General features: G+C 25.1%; 1 long non-coding RNA gene across 1 annotated transcript; it reads right to left on the minus strand.

Annotated features, from left to right (window-relative positions):
• Positions 1-16,425: 16,425 nt before the first annotated feature.
• LOC145841032 (uncharacterized) lies at positions 16,426-17,618 on the minus strand. The gene is made up of 3 exons (XR_014370139.1): positions 17,548-17,618; positions 17,181-17,277; positions 16,426-16,668 (listed from the first exon to the last, which is right to left on the minus strand). It is a non-coding gene; the product is annotated as an uncharacterized LOC145841032 (long non-coding RNA).
• Positions 17,619-18,556: the final 938 nt, after the last annotated feature.

Raw genomic sequence — 18,556 nt, forward strand, 5'->3', positions numbered from 1 at the left:
GTTTTTCTCAGCTTCCTATATTTATATTAATTGTCTTTTGATAATTTAAAAAAAAAGATAATAGGACATGGCAAAAGGTTTAAAAAGCGCAAAAAAATGCTAAGAATTTTTATACACTTTTTTGTATTGATTGCTCCTTTAAAATAAAAAGTTTAACATTTATTTAGTAGCTCCTAAATTTTTGAAACTATTTTACAATCGAGAACTAAACTCTTAAACTTATGTATATTAAACAAGTTATTTTAAGCAAAACTAAAAAAAAAGATAAACTACTATTGCATTTGTTAGTATTAGTAAATCCTAGCACTTTTATTTGGAACTAAATATGCTTTAGTTTTGGAAATAAATTACAAAAGAGTGTAAATTTGTTTTGCAATTTTTCATTTAACGTTGGATATTATATAAACACAAAAAGCTTGACGTATATTAAAAAATACAGAGCCTTGTGGCTTTATATATAAATTTAGTTACAAAGCGTACACATTAATAATACAAATATGTCATATGATTAATTCTAAATTTTTCTTACGATTTTTCAAAAATCTCTTTAATTGAGTTAAATTTCTAAAACGTTTTTTATTCAGCCATATAAAACCAAAATAAAACTCTATTTTTTTACTCTATTTTTCTAGCTACAGTAAATCTGTCCGCTAGGTAGCACTATTAGGAATTAAAAAGGCTACGTGATAGGTGGAGCACTTGAGTAGTTGCTACCCTTTGATCAAAAAATAGATATGGAGAAAGTTTAAATAGAAGTTTAAATAAAAGTTAAGGTTTACCATTTTAGTCTATTTCAATGGTAAGATTTGTAAATCTTTGGAACTTATTCATTCTGTCTGGTAGGGGTGGGTGTCACTTTTGCACGAGAGAATACTTTTGAACAAGGACACTTTTGCACGAGCGTCACTTTTGCACGAGGCAGAACATTTGAACGGCGACACTTTTGCACGGAGTCACTTTAACACGAGGGGACACTCTTATACGGCGACTCTTTTGCACGAGCGTCACTTTAGCATGAAGGGACACTTTTGTACGAAGAAACTTTTGCACTAGTTGATTTTTTTTTACTTTTTTCTATTAACTTTAACTTTTTTTTATCACTTTTACCTCTAACCCAAACGCTCGGTCGGTAAATTTTTAATTCTAGTTTTTAAAGTTTATCTTTTAACTTTTTTAATTTCCTGTTATTTTTTTCTTTTACGGTTACCCCTAACCCTTACCCTCGGTCGTTAACTTTTTTTCCTTTTATTTTTTATGAATTAGTTTTATTTTTTCTATTTTTTATTTTTATTATAAGTAACTTTTTATTTTTACTATTACTATTACTGTTACTGCTAACCCTTACTCTCGGTCGGTAACTTTTTTTTGTTGATTGACCTTTAAAAAAATGCTTTTTGTTATTTTTTGTTATTTTTTTTCTTTTATTTTAATATTTTTTCTTACTCCCGTGCAAAAATAACCCCTCGTGCAAAAGTGATGCTCCTGCAAAAAAGCCGCCGTGAAAAATTTTCCACTCGTGCAAAAGTGACCCGTTCCCGTCTGATAGAAGCGCCTGATTTGCCTTAAAAATACCACACAATTAAATTAGCATAAAATTTAAGTTAAAACACATACTTATGTACTTTGACTGTCACACAAGCATCTCTAGAGCCTGGGTAAGCATATATAAAATATTAAGTTTTATAAACCGATTGTCTGATTTCAAAACATTCAATAAGACCTCAATAAGCAATGTATTTTTAACTACAAGTATAAATATCTATCTCGAATGGTCTTAAAAATTTACTAATAATATAACAACAAACGATAACATCCACATACAAAATATTCTGTTTATATAATTTTATTTTCGTTTATTACGTTTAAATTAAAACACTAAAATAAACAAAACGTAAAAGTATTATGAAGGTTCATAAACATAAAAGATTAAGCTATACTACATAACCCAATATTAAAAAACGGAAACCAAAGTAAACAAATAATCAGCTGTTGCAATCACAAATTGAACTTAATGATGTATTAATGTAATTAAAGTATGAATACTTCTACTGAACGTTTGTAAGTCAAGAATTTAGGTATAACTTCATAAGAACTAGGTATAACTTAAAACAAAGTAGTAAACTTAGAATTACGCATAAATATTAAATATAGAGTAATTTATGTGCAACTAGTACATAAAAAAGTTTATTAGTTGTTAGTAAAAGATAGATACTTAAATTATTAAAAGTTAAAAAAAAAGATAGTTAAAACACATACTTAAAAATAAAATTATTTCAAACTTAATATTTATAACAATTAAAATCTTTAAATAGTTTTTAGAGTTCTAAATTTTTTGTTGTTAGAAAATCAATTCTTTTTTATTTATTTACTATAGCCAAAAAGTACTATCCAATTACTTATTAAACTTTTGGGCAATTTTTGAGTGCTACAATAAGAAAACAAAATAAAAGGTTAGTCAAAAAAAAGTTTGAAGTTTAGATATCGATGAATAAAACTGTATAGATATTAGCTTAACCGCTCTTAGAAAAATACAAGTAAGAACTTTTGTTGTAAACAAGCATTAAAATTAAAACAATATAGCAATTTCAAAATACAGTAACCTCTCGCTTATTTACGCAAATTGTGTCCACAGAAAAACTGCGTAAAAATACGAGAGATCGTAAAGATTAGAGAGATACCAAATATACTTACTATAATGGCTGTTTTTTGATATTGCTTCTAGTTTAAAGCAGACTGGGGACTTTCTCACTTTAAATTTTGTTTAACTTATTTATAAATATGAAAACAAAAGATAAATCTATACATATATTAAGAAAAAGGATTTAAAGTTATATAAAATAATAATGTTTCAGAAAATTTTTACTAATTTTAATAATAAGTAGATTTTATATTTATTTATATGTGGTCTCTTTGATACTAAACATTTATATTCTATTCTACTTAGCAAATTCAATTTATAATTAAGCATTTGTGTTAAATGTAAACTCTATATTTATTAAGCATCACTGCTACTTTTTGCTAGGAAGTTTCATAAGATTTCTTTTTTAGATGTTTGCTCATATAAAGGGCAAGAGTGCTGTATTGTTGATTTGTGTTTTAAACTTTCATTATTTTATTATACTTTCCTTATTTAACACAGTCATATTTCTTTCAGGATTTTAATTTAAACTCTTATTGTTAACAAAATTTCTGATATACTGAGGTATAACTAAATGTTTATTAATTAGTCTAGTAATAATATAAGTTTACAAAGTCTAAAGATATAGTGAAGTGAGTTAGCAATTAAAAACATATTTTACATTAAAAATATAAAATAAACCTAATTTGTGCAACATCAAAAAATATTAAATTTTATTTTTGAATTTTTTAGAATTCTAAAATGCGTAACTAAACGAGAGTGCGTAACGTCACGAGTTCGTAAAGATGCGAGAGGTTACTGTAAGTGTATTTAAAACATACAGAGTAACTACAAAGAAAACAGGTAAGCCGTAATCCGGGGTCAAAAAACAACTCCAATTAACTATTGTTTCAGACAAAGCTATACTTAAATTTTCAAATACAAAAAAGCTAAACTAATAGCCCTTAAATAGCTGTCTACTAATGAAACAATAACCAGAACACTTTAGTTGCAAAGCTTTCGTCCTGTATTAGACATTTTCAATGCAAAAAATACGGCTTTCTTTTATTAAGAATTTTGTAGAGTAACTACAATTAATGTATCGAGTCATTAGAAACAAACTTTAAATTTAGACAAACATAATAATTTATTTAAAGTATGTAGACTTACTTCATAAGCCAGTCTCCATTTATCTGTAATAGGTTGCCTTCTTAAAATTTCTTGATACAGATCCATTGGACCTATTTGTATTTACAAAGTTTTTAAATAAACTAAAAATTAAAAATAAACTTATATATGTTTAAGCTAAACATTTAGGCTTTACTAAAAGTTTTTAAAGAATATAAGTATATCAAACAACTTAAAAAAAAAACAAAGTTAACAATTTTTGCTTGCTTTGTGCGGATGTTTAATATTTTTCTGTACTTTTCTTATTAACTGACTAGTTTAATAATGGTAAATTAACTAATGATCACGTATAAAAAATACGTAATGGTACGGTTTAATTAAATAAAACATAAAAACTAATTTATAATCGCAATTAAACAAAAAACTTTAACTTTCTTAGCTACTGTTAATGTTAAAGCGTAAAAGTTCTTAGAATTAAAAAACACATAGAATCTTTCTTGTATTATAGTGTGTAAAGTTAAAACGTTGTCTAATTGGATCTAAAAAAATAAGTATTTAATTCAAACATTAGACCTAAATCAGGAATTTTCGGATCATACTTAGTCCATAGATCTTGAGGTGTTATTATGTAGTCGTTTTGATCTGAAAACAAACTTGCTAAAAATAAACATATTTTTAAAACGTATCTATATCAAACTCACATCTGCTAATATTAATTGTGTAATAATAATAGCTGAGACGACTGTTGTGTTCAGGAACTGTAAAAAATAAGTCTTGTTTATTTGCTAGTACTTTACACAAATAAATATATATGTTTACAGTTAATCTACTTGTGAACTATATAACTTTCGATTGTGTTTTAGTTTGTTTGGAAAAGTGTACCTAGAAGTTAGTCTAAGTTAAAATAATTTTGAAAAAATACCAAGTCAGCAAAACTTTAAAAAGCTTTAATTTTTTTTTGATTTATACCCTTATCCCTAGCCCTTCTTACCCAAAAATGTAAAAAAAACAGTATTATCAAATTAAAAATTACACAAAAAAGCTTCTTTTTCTACTGACTCAGCTTTTATTCAGCTCAGACTGATCTTTAAGTCTACTAGCCGTTTGTTTGAAACTAAATTGCTTCACAAAGACTCAATAAAACAGGATTTAGTTTAATTTTTGTAAAAACAATTAACTGGTTGTATAAAATAGTTTTTAAAAGTAATGTTTATAAGCTATGACTCAAACTACAAAGTAATAGAAAACATTAGTTTTTTTTTATAGTTAAATGTATTGAATGTCGTTGCTTTTGATTTATTTTTTTTATTTCTAGAAGTCTTAAAAAAAACACATTTAAGTCTCATCGAAAAGTTATAGTTAAACCTGATGAAATATTATGGTACATAATTTTACTCTTAAAAAATACATTGAGTTTGGATAGACCTTTAGCTTGAAAAGTAACGGCTTAAAAAAAAAAGAAAAAATAGTCTATCTTCTAAATTCAAATTTGAAATATGATCAACTAAAACTTTCTCATTTTAGTGAAGAAACTACTTTACTAATTAAATTGATTGTTAAGCGTAAAAATCTAAAAAAAAAAAACTTAACTTTTTAACTTATAAACTTTATATGATAAAATGACCTTGACATATTTTTTTAAGACTATGAAAAAAAAAAACAAAAGTGTTAGAATTAACTTTTAGAATGAATTTTTGAAAAGTTTGAAGTATTTTTATTTTCTAATAAAACACAAAGGTTTCGAAACGTGAGCTTTAAAACTCATTTCAAATAATATACTTGGATAAAATAAAAGCTACTTAAAGTTAAAGTTGTAGTTTGTTGTTTTGATTAATGTTATAACTTGACTCAGACAACTTAATGAAAATGTAGCTTATGTAAGGTACAAATTCCCAGTTTGTATGTTGTAAGCAATTATTAATTCTATCCTGTTTTAAACTAAGTATATCACAAAAAGTAAGTTTATCCTAAGTGAAAAGCTATATATATGTCTATTAAATCAAATAAACCTTGTCTGTATGAAACACTGTTTAAGATTTTAAAATTTAATCTTACAATCACAATCTACTTTGTTAGTCATTTTCGATATCTTTTAAAAGCTTCACAATTTTATTTTAAAGGTTTTACCTATGATAAATAGTACTAACAAACTAAAATTATGTATTTATCAAGTTATGTTCATTTATTCTAAACAAAACAAATGCATATTAATAACGTTCTAAAGAAATTTTATTAATGCAGCATTATAATATTTAAAAATAAATTGAAGTTTAAATTATTTATAAAGTTATTGATAAGATTTGAAGTCAATAAAACTATCATTTCAAAAATAGTAATCTGTACTTATTGAAGTCTTAAAATGTTTGTTTTTGTAGGTATCTTAAGTTTTAAGTATTATTCTACATATATATAATTGAGTTATAATGTTTATTTTAGTTTTTTGAATTATTTTTTCTAAAATTTTTTTAACTTGACTTAGATCAAAAAGTTTTAAATTGTTTAAACTTAAAAACTAAAATCTATCATAGATTATATTAGTTATATTATAAAAAATAAGCTCTAGAGTTATTTAAAAATCTTGTAAACTGTTTGAATGCTTTAAATAGAAAAAAAATGAAAAAAAAAATTAGGTAAATTATTTTAAATCATACAGAACCTTAAAAAAACATACTAAACACAAAACTGTCCTAAAACTTGTCATAAGTTTTAAACCCTTTAAGTCATTTTCACCTGATGAAAAAGAAAGCAAAACTCACTAAATACAAATTTTTTAGTAAATTACCAACGGCCTTTATACAGCGGAGGTTATAAATCATAGAGAACTTAAAAAAAGCTTAATAATTACAAAACTGTCCTAAAAATTACAAAGTTGTCATAACTTCCAAAAACATTTTATTTTTTCTTCTTTTTGTAAAGAGAAAGCAAAATTCACTAAATTCAAAGGTTTATGTAAATTTTCAACGGCCTTTATACAGCGGAGGTATAGGAGCTCTCATATAACAGCTTCCTGTTACAGAAATTTATAAAAGGTGTTTTTAGAGTACTTTAAATAAAAGTTGCATCAGAGTGAATACACCGGAAATACGACTCGTATTTCAGTTTTTCGTTCACAGTAGAACAATTTAGTGCTATTAATGTTTAATTAAAACATCCATAAAGACTTGATATGTTATTTTTTGTTTTATTTTAAACTTGTAACTTTTACAACAAAACTGTTAAAAAGCACATACTTTTACATATGAAAAGCCTTGGTTTGGTTTGTTAGTTATAAAAAGTTGCGAATGGTGAACATTTGTAAAATTATTAAAACTTTAAGTGTTTACTTTAATAAGTTTTTGGACATTATGAATAAATAACTATAGTAACATATTATTATAGAAAAAAAAGTAAATACATTGTAATACGCTTTTTGACTTTTTTTTTTGCAGGAAATATTTAAAGAAGGAGGTATAAAAATAAACAAGTACAAAAAAAATTACAGAGTTGAACACTTTTAGTTAAAGAGATATGCTGTCAAACGTATTACAATTCAAATAAAGTAATAGTTATTTTTTAATACATAAGTTAACTTCTATGCGTCTCCAAATTTCGGAAAAAAAAGAATAAACACAAACTATAAAAATCTACTGTTAGTAGATTTACCTAAATCAATACTTTTACTGCCAGAAACTTAACCATTTAAACAGTATATTTATAAAGATTTAAATACAGATTTGCAAAGAGTTTAGAAAAAATATTTAAAACAACTAAAAATAATAAATACACATAATAATTATGTATATTAGTTTTAAAAACTTACAGAGAGTTCCCTAAATCACTTTAGTAATAAAAACTAAATGAATGATGTTTAATATAACACTTAAAATAAGAAATATAACTTCAACTATTTAAAAAATCTTTCCACAGTTTGAAATTTATAGAAAGTTCTGTGCGTATGAAAGTATTGTATACTAAAAAAACAATAAATTTTTATTCAACAGTTTATTGTTATTCTTTTTTAATTAACTAATACAGTTAAATTAAAAGCTCGTAAAAATATTTACTAAAATTTAAAGTATTTTATATACTATCAATAACTTAAGTAAACAGTATTATGAGGTTATAAGATGAATTTTACTGTGCATATATTTAAATTTTTTAAATTATCGCTTAAAAAAATTAGATCAACAAAACATAGGCGAAATTCTCAAACCTTCTTAAATTAAAAAAAAACTTGAAAACTTATTATACCTGATGGAGTATTGTGGTACATACTTCTACTCTTAAAAGTTAAATTTGGTTTTGATTACACCATTAGCATAAGTAGTAACAACCCAAAAAAGATAAGAAAAAAGAGTCTTTCTTCTTAAGTCAAAATTGAAACATGATCTACTGAAACTCTCTCATTTAAGTCAAAAAACCTATTTACTAATTAAAAAAAATTCAATTAACAAGTTTGGAAAAGTTTTCAAATGCTTTTTTTTTATACTTTAAATTTTCAATTATAAAACTATCTCTACAAACAATTTAAAAGATCTTAAAAAAGTATGCTAAATGTGTTAGAACACTTTTAATGTACAATTAGTACTAATAAACTTTTGTTTAATCTGGATTAGTTAAATTCATACTAAATTCTGCTAAACAAGTAAGCTCTTTAAAGCTGAAGGTCAAGACTTATTACAGAAAATTCACTTGGATATATTTTAAGATTAAACTTAAGTTTTAGCATTTTTTGATTAATTTATATACCTTAAGTTAGTTTAATTAATATAATTATAAGTTGTGTAAGGTATTTATTCGTAACTATATTTTTGAATAATAGCTAAAGTTATGATTTTTTATAAAAGTTACTATTTAAGTTTAAATTTAAAATTAGTTTGAATTTTAGGTTAAACATAAAACAAAAAAAAAAACTATAAATAAAAAACTAATAGTAAAGCAATGAAATGTGTGTACTTATTTAAATTTATAAAGTATAAGTGTTTTTTTTAGTTTCTTAATTTTATAATTTTAATATAATTTTAAAAATAAGTAATACTTTAGCTTTAAATTTATAAAAAAAAACTCGTCATATGAGTATTATTTTAACTTCATTTAGATTAAAGTGTTTCAATTTAAAATCGAATTTAAAATATTTCATAAATTATTTAACCTATTTTACATAAAGTACGTTCTAAAGTTTAAAATTCTGAAATAAACGTAAGGTTTAAAAAAACAAAATAAAAACTAAAAATTTTATTAAGTACTTTACTTTAAATCTCTTAGGAATTCTAAAAAAAAATATTTACAAAACTGTCATAAATCTGCAAAGTTGTCATAAGTTTTAAACATTTTTATATTTTTTCTACTTGATGAAAATGCTGAACAAAGCTCAATAAAGTTTTAAGTTTTAGTAAAGTACCAACGGCTTCTACACAGCGGAGCTATAGAATTTCAATTTCGTGATAGAGTTATTTGTAAAAACTATTTTTAGAGTACTTTAACTAAAAGTTGCATCAGAGTTGGTATACCGGAAATACGGCTTGTATTTCAGTTTTTTATTCTCACTAAAGATAGTTTTAATTCAGCCGGCTCATTTATAAAACTTCTTTTGATTTTCTTTGCATTTCAACAACAAAACTGCTAAAAATAATCCGTTTGATTAAACAATTTAAACTAACAAAGTATTTTTTAAGTTCACAACCACTCTACTAACAAAATTTTATATTCTAAGTACACAAGTTAACTTGTATGCATCTCCATACTTTTTAATTGAGTAAAGTATACTGATAGTAAGTTTTAATTTTATGTAATGTATTACATTTAAAATTTGTATTTATCATGAATAACTTTTTTTTTTAAATTTATTTTAAAACCAAAGGGACAATGCGTTTCCGAAAACAAATTTAACAAAATAAATTGACGTTTCGTGTACTATTTCTTATTAGATCACATTTTGTTAATACGACAATAGTTTAAAAGCCAGATTAGGTGAATACGGCTAAAAACATTTTAGTAATAACTTCTATTTTTATCAAACAAATGATACATTTAATCTAAAAATCAATGAAGTAACAACTCAGATTTAAACTTTTATCAGGGAAAGTACATTTGAAATAAAACAGTGTATGTTTATTACACAAAAAACTCTATACACCAATCGATTAAAAATATAGTAAATTTAATCTACAAAACTTTTCTTCTAATAATACAAAATTGTATTTGACTAAATAAGCCGTTAATATAAACAATATATTTCTTTTATTTTAACTTAAGTTTGTTTAAAAAGAATAATATAGCTTAAAGCCTAAAAAAATATTCAAGACATGTTTAAAACACCAAATTTAGAAATTTTAAAGCTATCACATCGTTTAGTATTGTTCACAAAGTGTTCTGCTATAGAAAATCTTTTTATTGCATTTCTGACTGCTGTATTCTTTTTCTTATTTTATCACCAACAAATGTTTATACGCGTTGTGATACATAATCACTAGTACGTGTTTTCAAATGTCTTGAAGTTTGCCTAAAGTAGTTATTTTTACACTCACTCAACATTCAACAATTTTCACGTTCAACAGCAAAATTTCAACAACATTCACTGGGTCTTTTCCGCAATCATTAACTATTTGTTTAGAACTAGATAAAACTCTTGGATTTACTGCTAAGTCTGTTTTTATTTTGAAAATTTTAACGCAAATTGTTGTTCTTCTGAGTATTAAAAATTTAAAAGAGTAATATATATATTATTTAACAAAAACATCGGCGAAAGTCTGCAGAACAGAAGTCCGGACTTTCGTTTGCCGTGAGACAAGCTAATATTTAAGAAAAGGGTTGATCATGCCAATTCGATCATCAGACCACAAGTTTCGGCAGACTGAGACCGGTTTCGTCCTTATTAGGACTCGTCAGTCAGCAATAGTGAGTGATGAGTCCTAATAAGGACGAAACCGGTCTCAATCTGCCGAAACTTGTGGTCTGATGATCGAATTGGCATGATCAACCCTTTTGTTGTATATATTTTTTATTGAACAATAAAAAAATGGCACTCAAAAAGTTTGGTCTAAGGACCTGATAAACAAAGGAACCTTTCGGTTATCAAGTTGTACACCACCGTATGTAAGCTATTAAAATATTTAGCTTAACCGTCCAACTTGTTTTGATAATAATAATTAGTTGCTTTAATAGTATTATTATTAAAGTCATCTGTTATATTAAAATTTAAGATAAGTAAACAACTTTTATGTAATTTTAATTTTTTTTTTACTTTTTGTTTACTGGTCGGCGTAAATTAGCATGATATTAACTTCTACACTAAACTTTTTAAGACTTTCAAAAAAATATCTGGATTTTTTATAAATTAAGTTATATTGTTTAAAGAAAAACTTCAAAAAAGTCCTTAAGGTTAGTTTAGTACTGACCACGGGCTCTGTTTTTGGATTGGGGAATTACTCGTTAGAATTTAGTTGAAAATTATTTTGTGGATTGCGCTTTAGTGTTAAGTAATTAAGCGCCTTTTTTTAAACAGAATATGCGTCGTTTTTTGATAAAAGATTTTGCACTGAACTTTAGGTTTAGGTTGAAATAAGACTGCAAATTTATAATTAACAAATTCAAATTGTATTGATCGATATACAAGGTAATCATAATAATAATTAAAATATTTAATTAATCAAATTTATAAATATATACAAGCGCAGCATAGATTTAAATTTAATCTTTTTTTCAAGAATAAAAACTAAGTTTTGCTAGTAAAGACCATAAAGTTATACTATTTACGTTTTTTATATCGGCTTTCTGGTATGTCAATCGTTATATGAGAAATTTTAGTCTTTATATATATTACTTTAAATAAAAAAGTTATAATTCAAACTTTAACTAAGCTTTCATTTTAAACTTATCATTAGTACTTTAAGTACTTTGAAATTTGTCGTCAACAAGCAAGAAAAATAAGTAATAACATTTAATTTACTTTATTACACTTTGTTCATATTTATTTTACTTTATATTTGCTGACAACGCATTTGAAAGTACTTCAAGTGGTTTTATAGCGATTACTACTTACTTAATTAAAAAAAATGCCCCGCGAAGAATTTATTCTATTCAAAGGGGCCGTGAGAAATTTTTTTTTGGAAAATTAGCTCGCGACTTATAAAAGGCTGTCACTCCTGTGCTATACTAAGGAGTTTTAATAATCAATGGAATAAAAGACTCAATTTTAACTAACTTGTCTAATAAAGGTACAATAAACAACTTTAAATTAGATAATTAAAACGCTAAAGAACTCCAGTAGAACAACTCATGAATTGAAAGTTTTATGTACACATTACACAGTATATTTTATATGTTTATTAACATAAATTGAAGCTTATAATAAATTTAATACGAATAACATTTTGAAATTTTTAAACTGTCAATCTTCAAACGATTGTATCAAACACAGAAAAAATAATCTTTTTTCTCCAAATTTAAGTATACAGAAAACTGTGCATATATTAATATTATCTGCGTTTGAAATTTTACTAATCCCGCACAATAATTTATTTCTAAAAGAATTGAATTCAAACTTATTGAACAGAAAAATATACATATTTATTTCATTACAGACTTTTTAAGTCGGGTAAAACAACACAAATTAAAGACAGATTTTAAGATTTTATGATTGTTTTGTAATTTTGTTAGTACGATACGATTTAAACTTTTAATTTTTGAATTTTCGATGTTAACCATAATTACAGTTTCTTACAATTAACTTGAACTCTAAAGTAAAAAAGTGCACTATCTCTTAAAATAAATATTTATGTTCATAATTTCCATAGACCTCTTTTTATTTTGTTCTTTCATTTGTTTTACACACTTTTTAAACATTTTATCTTTTTTGGCTATTTTAAGTAACTATTCCTGTTTTATTACAATCTGAATAATTTTTTTTTTCTTAGGATTTTAAACCTTTTTCTTTTCACAATTTTTTTATCTTATAATATTTTCAGCATACGATTATTTTAATCATAATTGGTTAACCTTTATTGCAAATGATGTTCAAGGACGAAGAAGCTCTTCATTTGTATATGAAAAAGAGTGCTTTTTTTACCAGATGGTATCTCACCGTAATGAAAGTTTTTTTATTACTTAACTATTTTAAAAGCTACTAATAGAAATGTTTCTAGTCAAGTATTTTTCAAAATTTAACAATTTACTGGTTTTAAAGGGTTAATTATAATCAATCGTAAGCTCTAAGTTTTTTTAGCCAAAAATTAGAAATAGATAAACTAGAGTTTTTATTTTCTCTTCAACTTCTTTTCTAAGCAAAAGAATAAAATTCTAGCTAAATATAAGTACGTTAGTTTAGTTTTTTATTTGAAAATATTTTTTCGGCTTATAACTTAGGTATTTTTTATTACAAACAGTGTCTTTGTATCTATATAAAAAAACTTAGTTTAAAAAAAATGAAAACTGTTTTAAAAATTACGAAAATCTTTCAAGTTAAATAGATACTCGATAAATATTATTTTTTTTTAAAGTTATTTAAACTTTAAATTTTTTTCAAGCATTTTTTTGTTATAATGATTTATTATTTTATTCAATTTTTAAATATGTTTTTTGTTTTAATGTAAACAACTGGTTTTTAATTTTAAAACCAAATAGTTTATCTAGTGATTCTAACACTTATAAATTACAAGCTAAGGCAGAAAAAACGATTAACGTAAATTTTTCTTCAATGTATTAATAAAAGAAACAACAGTTATTAAATTGTAGCAGTAAAAGTGAAAAACGGCACAACAAGTTTTTAATGGTTTTTTTATGAATTACTTGAACAAACTTATTTAGTTGTAATTGTTTTGAAATCATAAGATTTGAAGCGAATACGTATATCCGCTAGTTGATGCTAAAATTACGTATTTCTCTTTTAAGCAATTACTAGTCATGAACTACATTGACCACATATATATTTTTGATAGTGATGTACCGGACTCGGATCCGGACTTTTTTTTAAAAACTATGATCCGGCTGGACCCGGATCCGGACATTTTTTTCAAATTAGAATCCGGCTGGAACCAGATCCGGACTTTTTTTCAAATTAGAATCCCGCCGGAACCGGATCCGGATTTTTTTTTTTCAAATTAAGATTCGGCCGGAACCGGACTCGGATTTTTTTTTTCAAATTGAATTCCGGCCGGATCCGGAAGCGGATTCTTAATACTCTAAGTTATTTGCAATGTAAGTAGTATAAAAACTACTATATACGATAATGCAATTTCATATAATTAACTACTAACTAAGTATAATTGTGTGAAGTTTATCTTTTATGTGTTATATCTAACTATATACTTTTGAATTTTGAAAAATTATAGTTTAAAAAAAAATAAACTAAAAAGTATCAATGTGCTGCTAAAATAATTAAATTATAAGAAAGTTTATGATATGTTATTAAGGTCTAGTTAAGATTAAGAGAAAAAATATTAGCTGGTATGTTTGCTAATTTTCTGAACAATATTTACATTTAAATTTTAGTAAAATTGAAAGAACAAAAGAAAAACTTGAAATTAAAAGACCAGTAAAAAAACTTAGAATTGAAAGAACAATAAAAAACACTAAAATATCTTTTTTGCTAAACTAATAAACTTCCATGATTTTTGGCAACCAGAGTATCACCTAATTTTAGCTAATATCAGGGTTGCTACTCTTTGATTCAAAAAAACTAACCTGAGTGATTATAAACTTTCCTGTGTCAGAATGAGGTTTTAAAAAACCAAAAAAGTAATTACTTTAAGCTAATAACCAGTAGAACATTTAGCAACAAGGTTAAACATTTTAAGTAATGTTTACAATTAAGGCTATATGGGGGTTAACCACTTTTTTATAAGTTGATCTTATTTAATAGAATACTATCTTAGCTACCAGATGTTTTTTATAGCTTTACAAAGTTCAAAGTAGTTTTTGAGATATAAGCGGTCAAAGCCAAAGAGTTCAATAGGGACCTAATGGAAGGTGTTAGCTAAAAAAGCGGAAATATCCATTTAACTAAAATTCTCCTATCTATTTCCTCCTAGGTTTTTTAAGCTAGGTACCTCAAATTTTCAAAAAAATATTCCTTACATATTTTAAAAGCTTTTGAGTGTTGTAATTTAAAATAATTGAAATTTACAAATTTAAGGTCTAAAATTAAAAAAAAACACCTTTTTTTGGAAAAGGGGACTTTTTCTCAACATAAAAAGAATTCCTACACTCAAATTATTTAAAATTTAGTAAAGAGTAAACTGTGAAAATTTGAATAAGATTGCTTAAAAACTGTAGGAGGAGATAGATTTTTAAATCAAGTGGTTTTTTTTTCGCCTTTTTAGTTTGCACCTTCTATAAGGAAGCTATTGAGCTGGCCAGCTTTGACCCCTTGTATCTAGAAAACTACTTTGAATTTTTTTAAGCTTTAAAAAGTATCTGGTAGCTAAGATTAAAATCTATCAAATAAGGTCAACTTGTAAAAATCTAGGTGGACCCCTCTATAGCCTTACCAATCTAAAATCAAGTTCTTGAACAAAATTAACTAGAAAATCACAAAATATTGAAAACTGGATCATCTCAAACTCATTCAAAATCTAGAAGAAAACTAGCCTGAGTTTTTCAAAAGATCTTTAAACTAGCCGGAGTTTTTATAAAAAACTAAACTAGCCTGAGGCTGCATTAGATTTTCAAAAATTCCCAAAAATTTTCAAACTAGCAGGGTTGCCACTGTTTAAGTCGAAAAAAAACTAGCTAGAGTGAGTATAAACTAGCCTGAGTCTAAAATTACTTCAATCTAATAACCAGTAGAACTGCTAGCCATAAAGTTGATAATTTAGTTGTAAAGTTTTTAATTTTACAACATAGGTAAAGAGTTGCATTTCTGAAATTTTTGTTTCATAGGTAATGTAAGCAAATGTAAATTATTCATGTGTACAAAATGAGCCAATCACGGTAGGTGTTTAATTTTCGAACGTATTTTCTGACGAAAATGACTTTTTAATTTACATAGGGTTTGATTTTGAAAAAATACTTTCCTGTATGCTCTTTTTTACTAACTAGATCCGAATCGGCTGGATCCGGACTTTTTTTTTTAATTAGAATCCGGCTGAAACCGGGTCCGGATTTTATTTACATATAAAGATCCGGCCGGATCCGGACCCGGATAGTGAGTCCGGTACATCACTTTTTTTTAATAACATTTTTTTTTAAATACATTTGATAGTTTAACATTAAATCCACCATTAATGACTGATTTAATGTCAATCAAATATATAACTCATATTTTGTAGATAACGTAACAGACAATCATGTTTAGGTATTGAATCAAGCAAAGCCCGTTGGAAAATCAAAAGGATAATACTTGTGAACCACAATACTTTATTCGATGAACAAAGTTTCGCTATCCATCGTATATGAAAAATTTGGTGTGAATAATAATTTTAATTAACTCGAAATCGGTAACTGTTATAAATTAGCTTTTCATTTAACATATTTTAATAATAGCAAACAAATTTAGTTTCAGAAATAAATTTAATATTTACTTTTTATAATATAAAAAGATATATTCTTTTACTAGTATTATGAGGTAAAAAGTTTATAGTCTTTAGTCTATAAATGTTAGTTAAGTTTTTGTACTAAACTTCGTTAGTATAAGCTAGTTAATTTGTTTTAATAACTTTAAGAACCTCTAGTTATAGACTTTAGATAAAAAACATGTATTCAATATAAAGTTTATTGGTTATTTAGTAGAGCACTCAACAAGTTTACAAACAGTACTTTAAAAAAATGTATAAGCTTTTTAACTTCTGAAGTTCCAAAAAACACATTGGAAAATCTTAAAATATTTAAGAACTTATAAAAGAAAAACTCTTTCAGAAATTATGATCAGACAAAAGTAGTTACGTCATCGTAAAATTTTTAAAAAGGACACCATCTTTCAGGTTATTTCTGTTTCAAGTATCCAACATCTAAAATTATTATTTGTTATGTAAGATAAAAAATCTATAAAAGTTTTAAGCATTCATTAAACTTATATCAAGTTTTAAATTGTTGTTTTATTAATTACAAAAATTAAAAACTTTTTACACAGTTAGCAGAACTGTTTTAAGAATATGCTTTATATACAACTTTTAACTTTTAATAATTATAGTAACATTTTTTACGTATACTTTTCAGTAAGCTTAAAAGTTTTCTTAGAAGTTGACTTTAATTCTAAGTTATAGTATACCAACAATTTTTATACAAATCAGTAGGTGATAACTAAGCTTCCAGTAACAGATTTAAGAAAAGTATACCTACTTTTTTATTAAGTTTTAAATCTAAACAACTCAAAAAAATTTCAAAAGTAATTAGTAGCAAAAGTTACTACATAGAATTTTTTATAACTGTTAATGTATAAGCTTTAAAACGTATTATTTAACTCAAGTTTTGTAAAAAGCTTTTCTAACAAATTTATACAGTTTTAATGTTTTTCACTTACCTCATTTTTTAACAGCAAGATTTGGTACAGCTACATGGATTTTTGCATTTACAACTCGAACAATCATTGCAAGCGTTGCATTGGCATGAGTTTTTTGCTGTAATTAATGATATACTAGTTAATAAATATTATTTTTATATTGACTAGGTTTAAAATACAAAGTATTACTCATATTTTGATAAGGGTAAAGTGTTGAAAAGTTTGCTTCTTTTCGTTTAAATAAACAGAAAATATTTCATTGAAAGATTTTAATTGTAAACTATTTACTTATAACGTTTATTGCATAATGTTTAAAAATATTATTCAAGTATTTTTAATTCAAAAACATTGTTTATAATAAGAAATTTATTACTATTTATAAACTAACATTGACAATTGCAAGGGTCCATTTTGTATATTTTCACTTTTTTTAATCGACTTGTTACTGACTAGTTCAATTTAGCTTTATTGTAACCAAAAGCAATCGAATCTTTTTATATAAAGTTTTGTTTTGCGCACGCTACTAATATTTTTGCATGCGATACTAGATTTTTGCACACGGCACGTAGTTTTATGCGCACGAAACTAAACATTTGCACTCAATTGTTTTTTATCAGTACTCAATTGTTTGCGCGGAAAGCTAAATGGAGTGAATTTCTCTTATAAGGGGTTTGTTATGTTTATCACGTGTGGAAAGAAATGAATCGTTTCGATCGGTATGATATAATTCGTAGTTTATCTTTAATAGACTAATAAAGGAGTAAACTAAGTAAACTTATAGTGAAAAAGGTATATAGATTATGGAGTTTAAAATTTGCTTGTTAAACATCTCAGATATCTAGAAACAAAAATGAAATTAGAAGCTAAGGGGTTTTAATTAGGTTATAGCCGCGTTATTTGCAGTGATAAATTGTCATGCTCCAAAATAAAAAAGTTACAATTCATCAGTTGGAAATATGCAAAGTCAGAAGTAAAAAGATAAGATAAATGCGGTATTAAAAAAGTATAAGTCTAAAAACTATACGTACTTCAAAGTTTATTTACGCCCTTTTTAAAGTTTTTAATATTAATCACCTACTTCGTTCAATTTTTCACAAAGAAATGGTTTTTAAAATATTTATTGCAAATTAAAAGCGGTTAATATAAGATTCATATTATATCTAAATAATTGTTTTTGTTCGGTTTTTTTTTTAACGTGTCCAAATTTATAATGCAAAACATTTATACCACATATAAAACAATGCTTTTTTGAAAAGAGTTTTTGGTTGTATTTAAGCATTTAAGTAAATTTATTATAAGTAAATTTAATACTAAGTTTGATATAATTAGGCACAAAAGTAAGTTTCGGTATAAGCTGTAAGCTTTGTAGCTAAGAAAATATTAAGATAAATAAAGTC

This window comes from Thalia democratica, chromosome 7, assembly GCF_965202585.1.
Source record: "Thalia democratica chromosome 7, ktThaDemo2.hap1.1, whole genome shotgun sequence".
Classification (NCBI taxonomy): domain Eukaryota; kingdom Metazoa; phylum Chordata; class Thaliacea; order Salpida; family Salpidae; genus Thalia; species Thalia democratica.